The sequence below is a fragment of the Lycorma delicatula genome, chromosome 8 (genome assembly GCF_047948215.1).
Source record: "Lycorma delicatula isolate Av1 chromosome 8, ASM4794821v1, whole genome shotgun sequence".
NCBI lineage: Eukaryota > Metazoa > Arthropoda > Insecta > Hemiptera > Fulgoridae > Lycorma > Lycorma delicatula.
Window position 1 is genome coordinate 103988699 of NC_134462.1, and position 17272 is coordinate 104005970.

A 17272-nucleotide genomic window follows, 5' to 3' on the forward strand; every position below is an offset into this window, starting at 1 on the left:
GTCACTGCCTCGCATGAAACAGTTCTGTAGCCACTGACAACAGCTAACAAAAAAAGATGCTGGGTTTGCAAAAGAATATCCCTATAATATTGGAATTGTAAACGATGAGCCCAGATAGGTGCAGTGTACAACATTATGGCCTCACAGACACCTTTGTAAAGAATGCGCATGGTACAATAATTCAACCCCCAATCAGGATGGATGACTACGGATACCGAAGAAAGGATCGATGGCCTTCTTCGTTACAAACTGGAGGTGCTGCTTGAACAGAACCCTCTCATCAAGGGTAACACCCAGATACTTGTAAACGGTAACATACCTAATTGAAAGGCCGTCCATCACAACCTGCGGGTGATGGGTTGCAGCTAGGCAACCCTTCAATAACGTCATAGTGGTTTTCTCTGCACTGAAAACCATCTTATGCTGAAGATTCCACAACCTTAATACCTTACGTGCCTGTGTCACTCTGAGCTCTATCTCGGCACGCGAGTTGCCGTCGACCAGCAGCAGCCCATCATTGGCATAAGCCATGATGTGACAGCCACTGGGCATCCGCAATTGCATGAGAGAATTGAACTCGACAACCCAAACAACTGTACCTAAAACACTGCCCTTTGGACAACTTTTAGACATGATCTTTCCTACCTCCAAACTGCCGCCACGAAGGGCGACAGTTCTGTCGCTGAAGTAACTAGAGAGAGTTCTGATATCATTTAGCGTGCAACCACGCTGTTGCAGTTGAAACAAGGCAGAGGGCCACCACAAGTTGTTGAACCCCCTGGATATGACCAAAAAGACACCAAGTACATACTTGCACCTGCTGGCCAAAGCCAAATCCATGATCCTAAGAAGTGCATCCTCTGTGCCCTTGCCAGGTTGAAAACCATACTGGTCGTCCATCAGCATATGATTAGAAGTTAACCTACTACTAATGCGGAGGTACAAGACCTTCTCGAAAACCTTACCTACTACAGGCAAGAGCGTCAGAGGACAGTAAGAGGAACTTACCGTAGGATCCTTGTCGCCACCTTTGTAAAGGAATTTTCAGCACACCACGTTTCCAACATGCTGGAAAGTGACCAGCAAAACCCAGCCTATTGAAAACCCTAGTCAAAGGACTACCAATCACGGGCAATGTGCGACCAAGAAGTTCCACTGTGATACCATCATATCCGGGGGTCATGAGCAATGCACAATCAATGTTGCTTACTACTGTGAGCTGTTGAACAAGGTGAGGGCTGCATATCCCCGCAAAAGACGAGACTAATCGATTTGAGAGGCCATCCTTATCCACAACAATGCCAGGCCTCATACTACAGCTCTAACGATCTCAAAACTGGAAGAAATGCACAATTTTCATTTGTTTGTGCTGCAATTTTCATTTGTTAGAAGCTCTAGGAGGGCAACGATTTGAAGATTACGAGAGCATGAAGGGATTAGTGCACAATTGGCTCCTGACGTAACCAGCTTCATTCTTTGATGCTGCGATAGAAAACCTTCCTTCTTGCTGGAAAAATGTATTTATAAAGCAGGATACTGTGTAGAAAAATAATTATATTTGCCTTTTATTTTTCAATAAATACATTTTTTTTTAATTAAAATCCCGCTTATATTTGATTTACCCTCGTATATCATCTCGGATAGTAGTAAATGAAGCAAAATGAAAACAAACTTGAGCTGGTAAAAGTAACACTGCTGAATTTATCAACCATTAACATGTTTTATTATTTCCCTGGTCTGTACAAGTTTGGCAGTTGCCATAAATTTTTATTCTTTTTCTTTACAGCTAAATACCTATAATTCCTTTTTTCAAACAATGAATAGATATGTTGAATATCTACAAAGGAGAGAAAATCCAACAGAATTTTACTCTTTTATATTCCATTTTCATTCAAAACATTACGATCTTGAATTGAATAAATTTTTGTAAACTACTCCATTAGTTTAGGTGATAACTGTGTATAAAAAACCTGCCTTAGTACTATCAGGACTTAATGAATGAGCAAAAAGTTCAATGAAACAATATCCTCTCAACTCATACTACTTGGTGTGAGGCAAGTATTTTTTTACTTACATCAATTTTTACTTAGGATAAGTAAAGTTAACTTGAGCAATTGAGTAGCTACTTGAGTCATTAACATTACTCATCATGAATTTATACAAATTGATCTAGCTTTTCATATTTATTTGTCATATCCATATTCAATAACTTGATTCTCACCATAGCGTAGATCAAGTACTAAACTCTTTTCAGTGCCATTTACTGTTTGGATTCATTAACTAAGTTTTTATGGGCATTACTGATTTTTATTGTAATTCTAGCTTGTAATTAATACACATTGGAATAACAGAAAAAATAATAACATATAAAAAAATTCTGGGAAGTGATGTAATACTCACAGAAGAGCTGCTATTCCCAGTTAGATTAAAAATCAAATTGTATTATTGATTGAAAAAATATTAAAGACTATTTGAGGAGGAAAATGCAAAACATGTTTTGTCACAAAAATCCAACTTTACAGTATAAGCAAAAAACATAACTGCAATAAAAAATTTAAAAGCCACCTCTTGTTTAAGTATTGGCAAAATATAAATTTTAAAACTTCATATTGTGATAAGCCAACTGTGTAAAAAATGAAATTTTCTTCATTGAAGAAATTGTTTTCTTCATATCTGTAAGGTGTGCATGAAAATTCTGGACAAAGTGTAATTTGAATTGAAATGATGTGGACAAAACACTTTTTGATTGTTAAAAATCTAATTTAATAATAAAACATAGTAAGCTTAATTAATTAACAATATCTTTTGTAAAAGTGATTGATGTAATTGAATTTATTCTAGAGTCTTTAAATGTGCAGGTCACACATATCACTTTCAAGACAGTTCTGTCTCTTATTCCAAAAATATATCTTTATTCAATAATATATCGGGAGCATCTGCAATTGGTGACTGGAAAATTATATTTTTATACCATGAAAGGCGTGGATCAGATAATGTAGTCCAATCACCCTGAACATTTTTTTCAACAATTTGTTGATATCAGTTTTCTTTTGTCACAACATGATAAGGGGGGGTACCTTTTTTAGTTTTAACATTTCCTATTTTTCCCTTTCGTCCTTAAAGATGCAAATTTATCTTTTATTTCCTTTTAATCTGTGGGTTTTTAAGCCTTGTACCAATACAGTTTATACAAATGTTTTGGATTTGTTCTTCCCTTTGTTAAGCTCATCTCTATTTCTTATTTGGTTCGGTGTCGAATCACTATTATTTTCATTTCACTGATTGACTCCATGTCCTTGTAAAATGTTTTTACACTGTGATATCAAGCAGGTCTCATTCTTTTACCAGCTTCTTCACTTTCCCGATTTGCTCATAGATTTCATAGTACTCTTGTCAAAATTATATGTTTTTTACTCAAAGGTTTCTCTGCTTAGCCAAAGACACAGAAAAAAGAGAAAAAGCTGTGTCCTTTAACTGGGAAAAATAACACTATTAATTCAACAGATGTGAATTATGAGTTTCTAAAAAGTGAACAACTTTCTAAGCACATTGTTTTTATTATTTTTTTGTGTAATATATCCATCATAAAACAGTTCAAGCATTTTCTTTCCCTTACAGTCAGTTGTTATAAAATGGTTGAAGAGAGGCATAAGACAGTTAAAGACTTCCCTTTCCTGCCTGTTCTTCCGTACATAAAGAAAAAACAACCTGTAGTTTTTAAATTTTTGATACATAGGTTGTAAAATCCTATTTGGTGAGAATAATAAGCCTCTCCGTTAGGATGTTTAGACGAGGGTTGTATTTGCTGTATCTTAGAGTTTAACACATCTTTCAAATACTGGTAAAAAGCCTTAGCTCTTTCCATATGCACTCTTTTTTGCACAATTAGTTGCATGTTTTCTGCAGATAATTCTTTATTAAATTCTCTTATAAATATTCGCCTAAACTTGGAAGGCTTTACATGTAAATCTTCACTACATTACTCAATATACATTTTATGAACTTCGTTTATGCTCTGGTCACATTATCAAGATAGATTTGTTTTGATTTGCTTCTCTTGCAATGTGACTTTATCCCTTAAATCCCTGAAAGTTTCTTTCTTTAAGGCATTTAGATTCTTTGTCCTACCCCCACCCCACCTTTCATCGACTCGTCTTTCCACAATGTAAATTTTTAGTAATATTTTTGAGCCTTGTTTGCCCAACTCCCATAATTTGAAACATATGGGAACTAAGTAATTACATTGTACTTGTGCTCACCTTCAGGCTTTTGCTTCTTGTTATCGTTGCTAGGCCTAGGCCTATGTCGTTCAACAGGGACAGTATGAACTAACTGAGAGATAAGATTATCTTGTCTGACTTTATCTGGAACTTCGTAAAATCTGCCTTTAAAGGCTTTTATATCATTAGGCTTGATTTTTATACATGAAAAACATTTAGTTATGTTTACAAGGAACAAATAGTAATGCTCTCCTAGGAGGTTTACATTTAAAGTAAAAACACTCTCAAACATAATTTAAGTCACATATCAGTTTGCAGCATTCCTATTGGTTGCATGGACAAAAAACTGTTTGAATGGGTATTTACTGTGGACAAAATATGCTTTGCGTGAAACTCTGAATTTCAATATTCTTTTTAATATGAGCCAGAGATTTATTTTAATGTTAACTACTGCTTTAAAAGTAATATTTGTAACATATTAAACAATGGCATCCTAACTCTATTTTGGTTTTTTGTGACAAAACATGTTTTCCATTTTATCTCCTCGTTATGCAGTATTTCAAGTTCCTGTGGTTGGCAATTAATACTAGTTATTTAGGAGATTTTTTCTGATGCTACTAGTTTCATTGTTGATTTTGATTATATTTTTTTTTTTTGTAATATGCATTAAAATAATTTATATATATTGTTTTTATAATATATTTATTAAATTATGAAAACATTTTTTGTGTTCCAACTAATTTAAGATGTACTTTAGTTAATATTGTGTTGATTTAGACTTTGAAATATTGTTTATGCGTAATTTATTTATTTTAGAAAAAGTCTGTTGTTAGCATCATATGCTACTTAAAAGTTTTTTTTAAAAGAAATTTGCTGTTAAATAGCAAAACTCGTGGTTTAGTGTTCCTTTTTCTTGCTGCCTATGTACATTAATACTAATTAATATTTTTTAAATGTATTTTGGTTTGGGTCAGATCAGTTGTCAAACTGATATTCAAATTATGCACATGCAATAATCAAAAATTAAAAACTCACTTTCTACTGTATTATTAATAGTTTGTGTGTAAATAACTAGTCAAATAGTTTTTGAAGAAAAAAATAAATTCAGTAATATTGTTAGTCTGTAATACACGATCTCAATTTAGATAGATAAATTAATGTAAATTGTGTAATTTATTTCTTTTTTAGTTATAGATTTGTATTATTTGTTTATATTCATATTTTACCTGTTAGTAATTATAATATACATTTTAGATTATTGTTTCTAGTCATATATTTTATTTAATGTGTATGCCAATTTTTATACTTTTCTAGTCACCGAGTAGTAGATGATTTAGTTTTTGTTTAAAAAATAAATTTTTTTCTTATTGCATGTGAATAGTTTTATTGCTTGTGTATGCCACAATGTGTGTACACATGCGTGTTATTGCAGCTGTCCCTGTTCATACCCGAGATACATCCACACATTGGAAACTGTACTTTTAAGTTTGCTGTTTTAAGCAAGTACGCTTTAAAATATTTTAAAGCAGTTCTGTTTAAAAAAACTGTATTTTTTCAACAATAGTTTAATAATGCTACGAGGGTTACATTTTTTTCAAGGTCTGATGATTGGTCACGAAATTAAAATCACAGTGAAAATAAAAAATTTTTTATTTGTACAAAGTACTTACATAGTTACACTATTTCTCTGCATAGTCCCCACTTCGATTTAGACATTTGTCGTAGTGTGGTACCAACTTTCCAATACCCTCGTCATAGAATGGAGCCGCCTGTGTTTTCAGCCATGTTTTTGGCTGAAGCTCTGGTCTGCAGCTCGTTTGGATTGTTCTTATGTTTCTTCAGTTTCAAAATGGACCCATGTCTCGTTCCCTGTGACAATTTTGTTCAAAAAATCTTCTCCTTCATTGTGGTAGCGCTGGAGAAACGTTAGGGAGGTGTCCATTCTCATTGATTTGTGATGGTCGGACAGCATCTTGGGAACCCATCTTGCACACAGTTTGCGGTACTGAAGTCTCTCACTCACAATGGTGTAGAGAGCTGAACTTGAAATTTCAGGAAACTAATCACTCAATACAGAAATTGTGAACCAACGATTTTCTCAAATCGCCTCATCTACTCGCTCAACGAGATCATCGGTTGACACTCGCTTCCTTCTCTGTCCGCCTACATCATGAACATCTGTACGTCCTGCTTTAAAGTTCCAGCACCATTGTCGCACTTTGCTGTCGCTCATTGAAGTTTCATCGTACACATTACTTATTCGTTGATGAATTTCAGCTGCATTACACCCCTCAGCCTGAAGAAATCGAATTACCGCACGCACTTCACACTTGGTGGGAGATGTATTGTTGTAGACTTGTTTACATGCTAGCTGCGTGTTCAGAACTAAACAAAGTGACGCGGCATTATTGAAGGCCATACTAGAGATGCTGCGCAACACATATGCGCAAAGGTTCATCCGACTTTTGCGCGGCTTTTTATTTCGTGACCAATCAGACCTTGAAAAAAATATCCCTCGTGTAAATATAGATAAAGTTTTCTTATCATAATTTATTAGTAACCCACACAAAATAAATAAATATTGTTATTTTTTTATGCAACTACATTAATAAAAAGTATTGAATAATTTTAAAAAACATTTTGATGTTTTAAATTAATTTATTTCAGCCCCAAAAAAAAAATAGTTCACTCTCAATTTTTATTCACACTTATTAGTTCTTTATCAACATATACATTTTTCAAATATCTTTTCAATAAATTTATTAATTTATTGCTTAAGGTATATAACATTTGCAACTACATTGAATAATTTTTTGTCTTACGCAAGTGTGTAAGTGTTAAAATACTGCCAGCCTCTGCAGTGCGAGTGGTAAGCATCTCAACCTTTCATTCGGAGATCCCGTGTTTGAATCCCGGTCGGGCATGGCATTTTCACACATGCTACAAATCATTCACCTCATCCTCTGAAGCAGTGCCTAATGGTGATCCCGGAGGTTAAACAAAACTAAAATAGAAAAAAATTGTTTTTATTATTATTCTCATATATTTTTGAAACACAAATTTTAAGGGTTGTTGCTGTTAAAATGAAAACAACAAATTATATGTTTATAATATTAGACAGATATTTTTATTTTTTCAACATGAAAAAATGAGCCATTTATTAAAGGCAGGTTGTGTTTGTATACATTGTAGAGCCCTATCTGTTATCTACATTAATCAACTTGCAGTTCATGTGCATAAAAACTTTCAATGCAGAAGTTATTAGGTACCCTGTAATAGTAACTATAAAATCGTATTTTATCATTTCCAAATGATAAAATTTTATGTACAGCTGGCAGTGCAGCCAAGCAATTTTTGGAGTAAAAGAATATTAGGAGTCATCACCAAACCCTCACACCTTTGCTTTTGATTGCACATTGTAGTTTTTCAATGTTTCACGATAAAATTATAACTTATTGTTAAGTCTCAGGGCTTATTGTTTGTTCTATACAATTTTTTCCACTGTCAGGTGTATAGAAGATACCTGTTTGTTATTCACAAAAGAATGTTGTTCACTTTAAGCTGTATTATGCTCATCATACATCTAATAAATGTGTCAAAAAATGTAAATCACACATTTCTAGTGTTGAAAACACAGATTATTATAAATATTATTTCTCACTTGATGAAATCATTTAAGAATTGATACTTATTTAATACTGAATTACAGCCGTGTGCACAAAATAAAAGCTCAGTGTACTGGCATCTGTGTGTTGTCATTGAATAAGAACCACTGCATTTTGTACATATTCAAACTAGCAAAAGACGCAATATGTTTGCTCAAGCAGAACATACTTTCTAGATAATCCATATTATTGTACAATATATTGCAAATTTATTGTTGCCCAAAAGTATAAGCTTTTGATATAAAAAATTGAGAATTAACTGTCAATGAATTTACTGGTATTTATTCTTTTTACATATTAAGAGGTTATATAGGTTCTTAATTTAAGTCTAAATAATACAAAACTATTATAATAAAGAGGAAAGCCAAAGTGGTGGAAGTAATTGTTGTTTATAACTGCAAAGTAAATACAGTTGGCTAGTACTTGCAGTAAATTAATAGCTATATTGACTTGTTTTGAACCAATTAAATTGATTACCCCGACAGGGAGTCTTATTCTTTAAGACTTTGGGGGTTGGCGTCCCCACAGGCCTAGCCTCTGCAGCCTTTCTTCCTACTACACACTGAGTTGCAGAATACTTTACACTATACATGTTTAGTACACCAAGAACAGTACACAAATTACAACATATATACATTTGCTCAACTACACAACAACATCCAACACAATTTTCTCTTACATTTACACTCTGTGGTGTTGCGACATCTTACGAAACGCAACCGTGGTCAGCTTCATCTGTTGAGGATAATGTTACTACAGAAGACAAAGGTAATGTCAAATATAAGAATATTCTTTTTGTTCTTCGGAATAATCAGGAGAGTGGCTCCCTTCAAAAGGTCTCACCTTTCCTGATTAACAAATGTGTCACCGGTTGTATTGGTTCTCCGAAGAACATAAAAAAATTACGAGACGGAACAATTCTGATAGACACATTTAATGATGAGCAGAGTCGTTCCCTGTTACATCTCAGCAATATGGGTGGCACAGCCATATACGACATGCCACAAGACTCTAAATACCAGCCGGGTAGTAATTTTTTGCCGCTACCTTCTGGAAATGGATGTAAACAAAATTGCTGATGAACTTTGTGCTCAAGATATTATAGAAGTGAAGCATATAATGAAACAACAGAGCAGAACAGAAGAACCGATACCATCTCTTATACTGACATTCAATCTCCCTGTTCCACCAGAAAATATTAAAGTGGGTTACCTCTTGGTTCGGGTACGACCATTCATACCCAACCCACGACGATGTTTCAGATGCCAAGGATATGATCACACTACAACATCTTGCTCGAAAACTGAGATCTGTGCTCGATGTGCTAAAGGTCACAATGACACTAACTGCGAAGAAGGTGAAAAATGTGCGAACTGCAGTGGTTCACACACAGCCCACTCCCGAGATTGCCAACCAGAGAATATAAAAAAATATATAACTCACGGAACCTGGTTAAACCTGATGTATCTTTTGCCACCGCTACATCGAAACAAACTCCTACAAATGTTAGTAATCAGCAGTGCGGGTCCTGCAATGAACTTAAAAAACTTGTTCATATGCTTTCTGATCAAGTTGCTTCACTTACAGCCACTATTTCAGAGCTGACAAAGATGAATAAAAAGTCTTTCGTCGCAGTTAGTGAGATCCATATGTAATCCTGTATATATCCTGCTCCCAAAATCTAACCGGTACGGGCAGGGACTATCACAGCTGGTATAAGCCACCTAATAAGCTCACCATAAAGGGAACCCACATAACCACCCCCTCTGGGATGTCAACTGTGGTATCCCATTCTAATAAATCCCCTCCGCCATCACCTCATATACTGGAGGATATGGTTGAAAAACCACCCGCCCCAAGGCATCGGAGTTCTCTAAAATAAAAAATACAAAAAATAAAAACCGAATTACATACAACTAACTTTATATAGTTAAATTTATTTATATTTTTTTACCCTTATGAACATTATTCAGTGGAATGTTAGAGGTCTTTGGTCCCGCATTGAAGATATTGGAGTTCTGGCGCACGTACATGATCTACTAATCATGTGTTTCCAAGAAACTCATCTTCTACAACATGACCCAATAACACTCAGAGGATACTTTTGTGAGAGATACGACTGTCTAGTAGACAGTAGAGTGGCTATTTTCATGAAGAATGGGGTGTAAGCTACAAGGATTCACTAACCACTTTCATTCCTGCTGTTGCAGTAAAGGTCTCTATCCCCTTCAAATTACAAATCTGCAATCTGTATCTCTCACCGAACACTTTAGTTCAGTGCTCTAGATGTCTCAAATCTCCTCACGCAAATACCATATCCAGCGTTAATAGTAGGAGACTTCAATGCCCACCATATTTCCTGGGGCTCCACTCTAGGAAATATTATAAATGGAGTGAGACAAGACGTGGACCTTTATCTACTGAATAATGGATCACACACATTCATGTCTTTATCATCTGGTACTGTATCTAACATCGATCTCAACATATGCTCACCGAATTTACTCCCTCATCTTAATTGGTCTGTTTGTGATAACTTAAACGGCAGTGATCACAAACCAATTATTATTGGTTTCGGTGTAGGCCGCGAAGTTAAAAGAAGGCCACGGAGATGGATTGTTGAAAAGGCGGATTTTAATGAATATCATAAAGCCTTCCAATCACAGTTTGACGATTGTGCGAACATCCTTGACTAATATTCCTCTTTTACGTCCGTCATACTTGGGAATGCCAACAGATATATCCCACAAACATCGGATAATCCTGGACGTCCCTCCGTTTCATTGAGGAATGATGATTGCAAGTATACTATTAGGAATCGACGGCAGGCACTACGCAAATTTAATCGTAGGCCTGCAGCTGAAGATCTAAATTTATACCGCAGGGCTAGAGCGGTATGCCGTCGGGTATTCTCGAACGCTAAGAGGAGTTCATGTACGAATTATGTGAACACTACTTCCACGTCTACCGTGTGGAAAAAAATCCGTGCAATTTTCGGGTCACCGAAACAATCTATTCTCGGTCTTATTGATGAAGGAAAACTCCTTTCATCATCTTCGGCTGTGGCAAATACTTTAGCGAAATCTTTTCGCTCGGTGTCTCACTTCATCGTATAATAACGACTTTCAAAGGTACAAGATACAGATAGAAGTATTATCGTTGAACATTGGTGATTCGGTCGGTGAATTAAACACTCCATTCGTATTTAAGGAATTATTACACGCGCTTAAAAACTCACGTGACACCTCCCCTGGACCGGAAAACATTCGCCTTTGTATGTTTTCACACCTTCCTAATTCGGCACTACAACATCTTTTGAATATTTACAATGGTTTATTCTCCGAACAAGTCTTCCCACCCGAATGCTCAGAAGCATTTATTATACCAGTATAGTTCATGACAGAACCAACCCCTCAAGCTACCGCCCTATTTCTTTAACAAGCGTTTTGTGTAAAATAATGGAGAGAATGATAAACCGCAGGCTTACATGGTACTTGGAGAGACATGGTTTTCTATCTTCAGAACAGTCCATTGACCATTTAGTGTCAATGGAAGCAGCCATACAAAAGCTTTCCCAAACCGCCAGCACCTCGTTGGTATCTTCTTTGATATACAAAAGGCGTGCGAAACTGCCTGGGGACATGGTATTCTTAACACCCTCAAGGAATGGGGAATCAAGGGCAATATGCTTGCCTTTATCCGAGGATTCTTAAATCACCAAACGTTTCGTTGCGGACGATTCGCTCTCAAGTAGTGTCATCTTAGAGAATGGAATGCCTGAAGGTAGTGTATTAAGTGCCACCTTATTTTCTATAGCCATAAACGGTATTACCAATTGTGTGCAGGCTCCTGCCTCATGTTCTCTATTTTGCTATTTACATTGCAAGACGTTCAACACCCACAACAGAGACACTACTGCAGAACACTATATTTCACCTTGAAGCTTGATCCAGGATTACTGGTTTCACATTTTCATCCGACAAAACAAGATGTGCAATCTTTTGTCGGCCACGAAACCCTTCTATTCCGCAAGTTTTTCTGAACTGAGAGCTTATTGCTATCTCTCCTTACGTCAAGTTTCTAGGTTTGTTTTTTGATAGCCGTCTTACCTGGGTCAAACTTATAAAAGAATTAAAAACAAAATGTTCTAAACTTTTAGATATGATGCGAGTCCTTAGTAACACCAATTGGGGAGCCGATCGGTCATGTATGATACGTTTTTACTATTCCTTTGTTCGTTCCCGTTTAGATTATGGTTGTTTCGCCTACTCTTCAGCTCGTCAAACCGTGCTGGATGGTGTACATCATGCTTTCCTTCGGCTTGCCACAGGCACGTTTAAGTCAAGCCCTGTCGCGAGCTTACTTGTAGACTGTGGTGAACAATCATTTTGGAATAGACGAGACCAGCTTTTATTATCTTATTTTGCTCGTCTCAAAGAACAGCCAAATCACCCGGCTTTTGACTCAGTCCTTAGAAATCCTAATTTAGGAAAGTATGAGGACAGTCCACGTTGTACTGCACCTGTAGGTGTCCGTACCCGACGTCTGCTGCAGCATACGAGGTGCGACAATAAAGTAATGAGACTGATGTGAAAAAAATGTTGCTTACCATTTTAGTCATGTTTAGTGTTGTCTCCTTCAAAGTAATTTCCCTCTGATTGCACACACTTATTCCAGCGCTTCTGCCATTGATGGTAACATTTCTGGAACTCATCTTCTGTAATATTCTCCAAGACCCTCGTCACAGCTTTTTGGACATCTTGTGTTGTTTCAAAATGGTGTCCCTTGACCGCCATTTTGACTCTTGGAAATAGAAAAAAGTCGCACCTGGTATCACGATATCTGGTGAATAAGGTGGCTGTGGTAGTACTGAAATTTGTTTTGAGGTTAAAAATTGCTGTACTGACAGAGCAGTACAGGATGGCGCATTATCGTGATGCAGAATCCAATTATCAGCAATATTGGCACGGACACGAAGAACTCGTTTACGAAGTCTTTCTAAAATTTCTTTGTAGAAATATTGGTTAACTGTTTGTCCAGGAGGCACCCGCTCTTTATGAACAATTCCCTTGGAATCGAAGAAGCACACAAGCATGCATTTCACTTTTGACTTTGACATGCGAGCTTTTTTTGGTCTGGGTGATCTCTTTGAGCACCATTGCGAACTTTGGCGTTTTGTCTCTGGATCGTATTGAAAAAACCAACCTTCACCACCAGTGATAACACGGCTCAACAAATCTGGATTGATTTCCGTTTGCTCTAACAAATCGGCTGCTACATTTTTCCGTGTTTCTCGCTGTTGTGTGAGATTTTTTGGGGACCATTTTTGCACAAATCTTTCTCATACCAAGATCTTCAGTTAATATTAGACGAACCGTTTCTCGATTGATATTGAGTTCTTCTGCAATCATTTTCACGGATAATCTTCGATCAGATCGTACCCTGGTCAAGTTGACATCTGCCCGTGAGGTTGACGGTCGTCCACTGCGGTCTTCATCTTCAACATTCGTTCTGCCTTCACTAAAAATTTTATGCCACCGAAAAACTTGAGCTCTTGACATAACCTCCTCTCCAAAAGCCTTCTGAAGCTTACCATAAGTTGTCTCGCGTTTTCACCCGATTTAACGCAAAAAGAAATGGCAACCGTTGCGCAATATTTTGCGGTTTCATTTCTGTGACGAGAGACACAAACACGTGTTCACTTATTACAGCACAACTCACGACTGAGCAGTTGCATCAATGTGCCGCTTGGACTAGAAGTAGCGTATAGACCAAGGTCAAAGATGGTGTGCCTACGCAAGCTGCAGGGTTGCCACATCTTGCAAAGAAAAATCAGTCTCATTACTTTATTGTAGCACCTCGTATAAATGTTGACACACCGTCATTCTTTCCATCGTATCCGTGCTCATATCCTCCGTGGGGAATAAACCTTATAAATTTTACTTTTGACCTTACGACATACAATAAACAATCAACACTACCTACTGTCTTCCAGCAAATGTTTCAGTATGTTCTCTCCAAGATGAACCCAGACGCGGTTGTATACACTGATGGATCGAAACAAAACGATACCGTTGGTTGTGCGTTTGTTGCCAATGAAAGAACTTATATGTTTGGTCAACACGGTATTACGAGTATGTTTACCGCTGAACTATGCTATAAATAAGGCTCTAATATCATTAACCCTAAATATAGAAACATTCTTATTTGCCGTGACTCGTGTTGTGCTCTCCAAGCCTTAAAAAACTTTTATTCCAAACATCCTATCGTCATTGAAATATACAACGCAATCGCCGAGTTGAACAATCGCAACACAGAAGTAAGTTTTTGCTGGGTCCCTAGCCACGTAGGAATTCCAGGTAATAAACATGCAGATTCCGCTGCCAAAGAAGCATGTAATCAGCGTCCTTTCACCACTCGAGTTGCTACTTCTGATTTTATTAATTAACTGTTGATAATAAACTCCGGCAGATTAAAAATTCTGTGTTGCCATGGGACTACTCATGCAGAAAAACTCGGCGTGAGGAAGTAGTCCTCTGTCGATTGCGAAAAGTACATACGAGGGTCACACACAAGTACCTGATGTCAGGAAGACACGCACCTATATGCGCACGATGCAACTGCCGCATGACTGCACCACGTACTCGTAGACATTGAGAGGGCCACGACCGAGCAGCTGAAAGCCCTTCCGAAAGACGCCTTCCAGAAATGCCTCCAGTCATGGAGTCAACGTTGGTATAAGTGCATTGCTAGCCAAGGACAGTACTTTGAAGGCGATTAAATCGTACTCTATGTAACCTTATTACTTTTTTTAATAAAAAATTATTCACCGTATTTTTTTATCACACTTCGTATATGGTTTGAGAAAAGTTAAAATCCTTAAAATTAATTTTATAGCTATTTTAAATCTGATTGAATTTACTAAAATCACAATTTCAGTTATAAATATATTGTCAGTAATACATTATGCATACATATACTTGTTTTATAAATATTGCTTCAGTCTTCTATAAATTTCCACAAAAAATAATTTTGTATATTATTAATAGTGGCTGAGCTTTGACATAATAAAATAAAATTACAATTTTCCTGTTTATACAGTTATTATTTAACGTGAGTCAAATATTACATAATTAAAAGCAAACATAAAATGAAAGTTCAATACGCATAAAAAAAAAAGTTAAACAGAATATGAAGCCCAAAGAAATAAAAAATACAGGAAATATTTTAACAAGTGATGTGCTTTTTAACACATTTAAGTTGTAAATTTTGTTTTGACTTTTTCTAGTTATAGTTCTGCTGGCTGCTGGAGCAGCAGCAGAATTATAATTATAATTTATTATGCATAGCATAATAAAGGTAGAGTTCAGCAATCTGCCAGTATTTTAGGTATCAGTGTTTTTACAAATGTTAATGTTTCAAAATTCCTTTGGTCCAAAAAAGTTACAGAAATTTCTGAAAGCTAATAAATTTATCTCAAATAAATTTTCAAAAATGTCTTCATAAAGGGTTTTGATGATATTAAATTTTAGACCAAATTAAAAAATGAGAGGGATGTTTTTCTTATTTTGAATTGTATTGTGACCAAAAAAAATTGCACTTTAATACAATGAAAATATTTAACATTTTTAAATCAATCAAATTTGTGGGAAACGTGACTAAAAAATTGAAATTTGGCTGTATACAACCCACCTTGATCTGATTTTTGACCCTATCAGACACATGATATTATGGTACATATTTTTAGTAAACTGTTTTTTTTTTTTGAGCATTGTAGAATAATATTGTATCAAATCTGGCCAATGTTTAACAAATTTTTAAAAAACGAAGGTCCAATGAATTGACATTAAAATTTTTAAAAATGCTGTTTTTTGCTAATAACAATGTCATATGATAAAGGAGTCAACTGGGACCCAAAACATTTTACTAAGAATCTTATTTTTTGATTTTTTTTTTACTGTTGTATTCTAAACATTATACATTTAAGTAATTAATATTTAACAACTCTTTTCTGGCTTTTTTATTTCAGTGTTGTATACATATAATTTCTTAACATATAGATGGTGCAAAATAAGTATCTTTAGAAATAAAAACCATAACCTATAATGTGTTTTAAGGACTTCATTTCTAAATTTTTTTTTATTGTACTTAAAAATTGATTAATTACTTCTAAAGTAACCCAAAGAATAATGAATTTTGTCTGTAACAAAATAAGTCATGTGACACTGTAATACCGGCAATGAAATACAAAAAGAGAAATCAAATAGATTTAATTTGCTTTATCAAGTAATTAATGTCAAAAATAATTACAATGAAATTGTAAACTGTTCGGTAAGAGTCTCACAGATATCATTTTTTCTGCTCACAAAACAAAAATTTCTGTAATATAAATCAAACTGTTTTTTAAAGATACGATACTGATATCAAAAAAGGGTAAGACACTACATTTCTATATCAAAGTTTGTTATTTAAAATTTTCTTTAAAGAAAAATGCATGTTAAATATATATATATATATATATATATTAGACAAATAGATACACAATAATAGATAAACAAGCATTTCATATAATAAGCAAAAGAAATAGAAAATTTGTTACAAAACTCAGATAATCAAAAATCTGTTAAAAAACAGTTAATTGTAAGAATTGTATTATTTCTGTAAATGTGATATGTATTACATATAAATGAAATCTGCCCGGTAACAGTGTTGTAATAAATTTTTCTATTTTTTGCTTATTATATGGAACGCTTAAACATGTTTATCTATTGTTGTGTATCTATTGTCTATTACACATATTTAACTAATATTTTTTTTTAAACAAAATTCTAAATTAATATCAAATTTTGATATTAGACATGTGTTACCTTTTTTGATATCAGTATATTTTGTTAAAAACAGTTTTATTTATATTACAGAAATTTTTATTTTTTGAGCAGGAGAAATGATATTTGCAAGACTATTACCATACAGTTTACAGTTTCATTGTAATTTTTTTGGATATCACTGTGTTGTGTTAGATCTTATGGATTTATTATTAAAATTTACTGCCTTTCTAGAAAAAACATACATTTTTTTAATTTCACAGTCAATTTTTTTTGTTGATATTCATATCAATCACTTGATACCACATTTTTCCCTTTTTAACTAACTGAAGATTTGTTATGTTATAGTGTAACCCTTTATTTTTATCGTATTCGTCGACACACTTTTTATATTATTATTAAATGAACTTTTATTTCTCCAACAATTAATTCAAATAATTCTAACTGTAGAATAAAAATTTTACCAATTGAATTTATTTCTATTGTATTTATTCCTTTTTTAATAAAACTAATCTCTGTAAACTAATACTTTTATTTTTCATTTTTTTAAATGATGGGAATT